Source organism: Rhinopithecus roxellana, chromosome 2, assembly GCF_007565055.1.
Source record: "Rhinopithecus roxellana isolate Shanxi Qingling chromosome 2, ASM756505v1, whole genome shotgun sequence".
Classification (NCBI taxonomy): domain Eukaryota; kingdom Metazoa; phylum Chordata; class Mammalia; order Primates; family Cercopithecidae; genus Rhinopithecus; species Rhinopithecus roxellana.
The window spans coordinates 103974979-103981658 of NC_044550.1; the positions used below are offsets into that span (position 1 = coordinate 103974979).

At 42.1% G+C, this 6680-nt stretch overlaps 1 long non-coding RNA gene across 1 annotated transcript; it reads left to right on the plus strand.

Moving 5' to 3' along the window:
- Positions 1-890: 890 nt before the first annotated feature.
- On the plus strand, positions 891-6479 carry LOC115895398. The gene is made up of 3 exons (XR_004055598.1): positions 891-1014; positions 4806-4993; positions 6061-6479. It is a non-coding gene; the product is annotated as an uncharacterized LOC115895398 (long non-coding RNA).
- Positions 6480-6680: the final 201 nt, after the last annotated feature.

Here is a 6680-nt window from a genome sequence, read left to right on the forward strand (position 1 = left end):
CTATGTCAAGAACATTATTAGATCTTGTAACCCTACCTAGTCTTCCACTGGCACACACGGAAGAGAACGATGAGGAAGTGAAAGAGAAGTTGTAAACTGAAGAATGAAGCCATCTGATATGACATCACGCTATTTGCACAGTGCCATGTTTTCCCCGGCTCATTGTCTTGAGAAAACTCTTCAGCTACCCTTTCCTTATGGAGATTTAAGACTCTAATTCAAGACATTAAGGAATTAGGGATTCAAATCCCATATTTCTCCATCTTTATGTTATCATTAGCTTTTGAAAATGAAGAATGATTTGCCATTTTAGTCATTGTGTCAGTGAAAACTATGGATTTTGTGTTTTTAAAAAAATTCTGTGACACCCTCATTTTTAATATATACAGCTTTTATGCATTAAAAATGCATGAAATGTAGACAAATTTTAATGCTGACCATAGCATATGTTTACTTACGCCAATTAATGTTATGTTCCAAAGTTTGAGTCTAAACCTTTGTCACGTCCTAAGTCTAAGGTTTTTCCTGAATCATTTTCCAGTATCTTCTGTGATGGCAATATTGCAGTGACATCTGCATCTTACAACCCATGCTCCTGCTCAGGCCTCCTCAGCACCAGGACAGTGACTGGCTGCCATGCCTTGGATGCACGTTGGAAAAGCCTGTGTCTATTCTTGTTGTTTTATGGCTTCCTTGTTTGACTTATGGCTCTCATAAACTGCTTAATGCTGTTGATAGATAGTATTTTTGAGCCTGTGTTATGGTTCTTCATGGGTTCACCTCCCCTTGCTCTAAACATTTTGTCATCTATTCCAACATATTTAGCTATGCTCATACATGTACAGGCAATCACATTTCTTTGAACATAGATTTAAAAATTACTCTTTATTTCAGAATTGTTAAAATATGAAGACATATAATCTCGGAATCAAGGAAAAGATGGCAACTGAAAACCAAGTATTCATGTTGCTTCCCAGGAAGATGACGGGCTGAACAAAGGAGCTGGGAAGTCAGGTTTGTACCTGCACGGTGTAGGGTCATCACTTAGCTCCATGTGCCTCCTCTGAGGGCACGGGTGTATATGTTTGTGGTTGATTGCTTTGATATATTCCATTTCGGTTTTAAAACACCCTGAGGCAACAGTGACCAAACTACTTTTATCCATTCACAAACATACGAAAACCAAATGTGGATCTAGGAAAAGAGATTGTTAAATAAATTAATTTTTGCTACTACTACTCGTATTTTTTAAAAAAATAGCGCTGAAACCAAACCAAAACACAATTATTTTTCTTAGCATAAAAATTCAATACTCATACTCAGAAGTTTAAAAAAAATACAATACTTATGAAGTAAATGAATATTTAATTTTTTACAATTAAAAACATGCACCAAATATGCCAAGAGAAAAAGAAAGACAATCAAAAGGTCTTCTCTCTAACACTCAGTAAAAATAGTTTACACAGAGAATCAGTGTAGGTGGCTCTCCAGAAAAGGCTGATTGATTATCAGTTACTAGAAATAATTTATACATTAACACAATGTTTATAGTTTTTTTTTTTTTGAGACGGAGTCTCGCTCTGTCTCCCAGGCTGGAGTGAGTGGCGCGATCTCGGCTCACTGCAAGCTCCGCCTCCCGGGTTCCCGCCATTCTCCCGCCTCAGCCTCCCGAGGAGCTGGGACCACAGGCGCCGCCACCTCGCCCGGCTAAATTTTTGTATTTTTAGTAGAGACGGGGTTTCACCGTGTTCGCCGGGATGGTCTCGATCTCCTGACCTCGTGATCCGCCCGCCTCGGCCTCCCACAGGGCTGGGATGACAGGCGTGAGCCACCGCGCCCGGCCCTGTTTATAGTTTTTATTCTAAAAGTTATAAGCACAAGGCAAAGAATGATTTTTCCTCATCCTTTTGAGAACAAATTACTGATCGAATACCCCATTGCCTCTGACTATTCTCTGCTGTATTTCCTAGAAACAAGAATATTCCTACATGTGCTCAATATCATCATCAAAATCAGATAATTAATATTGATATGTTTCTACTATTTAATTTGCAGAGACAATTCAGGTTTGCTAACTGTCCTAACAATATTATTCTTCATAGCAAGCGTGTCAAGTTCAGAATCCCCTGTTGCCCTGAGATGTTGGTGTGGTCTGGCTCTGTGTCCCCACCCGAGTCTCATCTCAACCCCCACATAATCCCCACAAGTCAAGGGAGTGCTGCGGCCCTTCTTGTTTCCTTCACTCGGCAAAGTTCCTCGTTTTCTCCTTGACCTTCAGTATCTTGATACCTTTGAAGACGACAGGCCAATGCCTGTGGAAAGCCCAATAATTTTGATTTGTTGGATGTTTCCTCATTATTATATACAAGATATGCATCGCTGGTAGAAATACCACAAAAACATGGCAGAAATACCATGAAAAACAGACACTTTGCTTTCTTCTTCCACTGCATCACAAAAGGAGGTGCCCAACATTGATTTGTCCCATTACTGATCATGTGTAGCTGGATCACTTAATTAAAATAATGTCTACTTCACTGGTAGATGGAGTATTCAGTGCTGCCATAATAATAGTACTTTGTGTTCATAACTATTGCACACACATTATCTAGTATATAATATACTAAAGTTAAAGTTATTCATTCAAGTTATTTATTTTCCTTTGCAATTAGCACATATTGGTGGGAAGTATGTTGAGCCTATAAAAACATGAGGTTTCTCATCAAACTCCAATTGATTCATGTATTTATTTACATCTTGAGGATTTATGTTTTCTGTTTTATTCAATAAATTATATCCTGTTACCATCATGTATTTGATGGTGATTTTGTTTTCGAGCTTTTGCTAGTGAGAGCCTCTTTCAGGTGTCTTTTGTCACAGTTCTGTGTGGGGGCCCTTCCTACCCGGCTTGGGCTCTGACACCGGCATCTTTGCGGCCTGGCCCCGCTTGGCTGCCCTCCTTTCCCACCCAGGCTCTGCACTGTGCTGGGGCCACCTCACTCTGTCCCCGTCTGCTCACTGTGGCAGAGTTGTCTTTCCTGCCCAAACCCACTCGGTGGCCTTTGGAATGAATTGTTCAGGAAGGGAAGAGGAAGAAGAATTTTTGTTTCCAAGGTTTTCTTTCAATGGCTTCATCCAGACCTTCATTCATTTAGTCACAAATGTTTTGAGCATGGATATTTTGCTGAGGTCTATCTTAGTCTAGTAGATATAAAGGTAAGACACAGATGCCCATTTGGGGGCAGAAAACATAGCAGGGAAGAGGAAACGTGAGCACAGCCATCTAAACTTAGGGGCTGCTAATGTTCTACCGGAGGGAAGAGGAAGGGATGTGAGAGGGCCGCTCTCCACAGGCGGGAAGATGGCCTCAGAGGTCAGTTTCAAACAGGGCACATTCTAGGACAAGGAAACAGCATTGGCCAAGCTGTTCTCACCCGTAGCCCACAGGCCACATGAGGCCCAGGATGGCTCTGAATGTGCCCAACACAAATTCATAAACTTTCTTAAAACCTTATGAGATTTTTCTGTGTGTGATTTCTTTTTCTTTTAGCTTATCTGCTATCATTAGTGTTAGTATATTTTATGTGTGGCCCAAGATAATCCTTCTTCTTCCAATGTAGCCTAAGAAGGCCAAAAGGCTGGGCACTCCATGGATAGGTAAAGGCACGGAGGCCTGAAAGTGCAGGTAATCTTTGGGGAATAGCAAGTGGTCACTGGGATCTAGAAGAGAATGCATAAACGTGTGTTAAGATAAAAGCAGGAAAGAGAAAGGTTAGGGCCAGATTAGAAGGACGGTGAATGTCATGGTAAAGTTTAAACTTTGCTTATTGGAGTTTGTGCTGTATAGAGAAAACGTTGGCAACAGTGTGGAGAAGAAATTGGAATTACATAGGAGACCGTTTTAGGGGAATATTATCCGCCTTTTTTTTCCAACTAAGCAAAAGGCCCAGGATTCTGGTCTGCACCAAGGTCTCCAGAGAGAGTGAGGATGGGGAACTCTATGCCTCTAGGTCTGAGGCAGAGGGGTAGCTGGGTAAAAAAGTTCTAATGTACATCTGTTGCATTTCTGAGGTGTAAATACTCCCTCCATGGCCAGTTTTAGGCTATCAACATCTCATGACTGAGCAGAGTTCAGAAGGCATTAGCATAGTCAACTTAGCCAGTGCAGGCCAGCTCTAGCTTACTCCTAACAGGTGAGGACGTGTCCTGTAAGGGGAAGGGAAATGAGTGTAGGATCACAGAGAATGACTTTATGCAAAGATGTGGACTTTATGGGACAGGTCAAAGACCTGCTCTGCACCAGAACTAGCTGAGGCTGTCTAAGGCCGAGACAAGCACCTGGTGGCCTGATCCAAGGAAAAGCAGGACTGGGCCCTGGTTCTGGTTGCCTGGGGAAGAGACAGTGTGAATAACAAGCTGTGCCACTGAGGGAAGACCCCTGAGGGCAGGTTGAGGAAACCCAGGGCCTATGAGGTATTTAGCAAGAGTTCCCTTCCCAGTCAAGGACAGGGCTGTGGCAGGAGGCGGCTTTTGGGAGGGTTCAGAGCCACTGGCAAGCTATGTTCTCAGAGCCTTCCACTGGTGTGCACGATCCCCTTACCTTTACTAAACACTTCCACTTTCCCCTCTGTCATACACTTCCCCCAAGACAAGAAAGAGCTATGAGTTTGAATCAGGGCTGAGAATAATAATAATAGCAAATCATAATGAGTAGCACTGAGCTCTGTGATGTTACAGACACTTTTCTAAATGGTTTATATGTCTTAAGTCTTTAACCCTTACTGATATGATTTTCATTTTTATAGATGAGGATATTGAAGCAGGAAAAGATGAAGTAATGTTCAGGTGAAGTAGCTGAAGAGGGTATAGTATTAGAACATGCCGTAGCTGGCTGACTCCACGCCCATTACCCACTCTGCTACACTGGGGAGAAGAAAACATTCAGGGAGGACAAAGTATTGGCATCTCGAGATACCATGCACTGCATAATGAGGTAGGCGAGCCCATGACCTGGCGTCTAACAGACGTGCGAGTAATGTGTTTTGAATAAATAAATAGGCAACCTCTCTTGCATCAGTTAATCTTTGTACAGTGAGAGTTTTATAGGCCTCACTGTCTTGCGTTTTGATTTTGGGTAGTTCAGAATTAAGATGATCTTTGAGCAGTGTGTTATAGTTTCCCAAACAATAATTTGAGAAACACTGGAAGAATATGCCCAGCTTCAGTTTTGAAATATTGCATCAATTCTTCTGCTCCTAGATCATGGAGCTCCTTCTCATCAATAGATTTAATTAATTTAGATATTTATTTACAGCAGCCTCTTTTCTCTTGACCTATTATGCACGAGGCAGGCCTGGATAGTGTGCTGAGGGTCTCACTCCGCGATAGCTGGTGCTCTACCTGAGTCTGTGCACAGCGGCTACATCCCTGTCTCAAATCAGTGCTCTGGCATCTGTCTTTACCCTCCTCTGAGCTTACTGTATAAAAAAAGTCTGCTTTTGAGAGACATCAAGAATGCACGGTTCCATCTTTATGATGAGAGACAGATCTCCCATTAAAGGAAAAATTCTGCATTCTGAAAAACTGAGTAGGTTGGCACTTAAAAGGGAATTCCAGCTGGTTAATTTAGGGTGCTGAAAAAAAGATCCAGCACAAGAATGTTTTCTGGCTGTGAGCCCACTGCATTTTCAACTGATTGCAAACTGGAGACATGTTCATCACATGAGGGACTTTGCTTTTCCGTATCACGTTGTTCTGAGACAGGAAAACAACAGTTTGGCCCTGGTATCATAGCTATATTCACGAACATGATCAATGCCAGTTGCATCAGAACCAAAGATAGCCTTACGTTTGCTGATATATTAAAAGTAAAAAAAAAAAAAAAAAAAAAAAAAAAAAAACAATGAAAATTTAAAAAATATTTTCCCTCTGAAGTTTTTTTATTCTTGCCTCCTAATTTTCTGTTGTGTCTAAGAAAATATTCTGAAGATATGAAAAGAGCTTTAGGTAAAAGAACAGTTTTGAAAATTGTTAATTTCGTGTGGTATTTTTTGCCCCCAGTGGCTAAACGTGAAAAAAATGTATAGGAATCCTCTGTGGGTCCAGGCAGCTCTCCAGGGCCGCTGTCCTCCGTGCAATGATCCAGCAATTCATACAGCGTTCGCCTGCTGCTCTACCAGCTCCACACCAGACCTGGTTCTTTGACAGAGAATGAGAAGCTCAGGTGCTGTGGAGAGGCTTTTCGCGGTTTGGCCTGAGAGTGACACATACTGCTTCGGCTCCTGTTTCCTGGGCCAGAAGTTGTTACGTGGCTCTGCCTAACTGCAAGCGTCTGGGAAGCAGAGTCTCCCATCTGCCCAGAAGGAAGAAGAGAGCTGGATACTGCTGAACACTGGTAATGGCATGTTGTCCCATCATGCTTCCCAGACACCGGCATAGTCCAGATGGTCCGTGGTCCAAGTGAACAGAAAAAAACCCTAAGCTTGCTGCCACCTATGCAAACTAACAAAGCAAAACACCTCCCATTGTGATTTCTTGTTTCTATGGAGTGTTGAAGTTTCCCTAAATAAATTGTCCCCTTCATAGACTTTTCTTTTCCATGTTTCTCTTATTCCGTTCATTTCAGACAAAGGAACATTGCTCCCATCTCTAGGTAGAGTCTGGACACCTTTTGCAGCAGC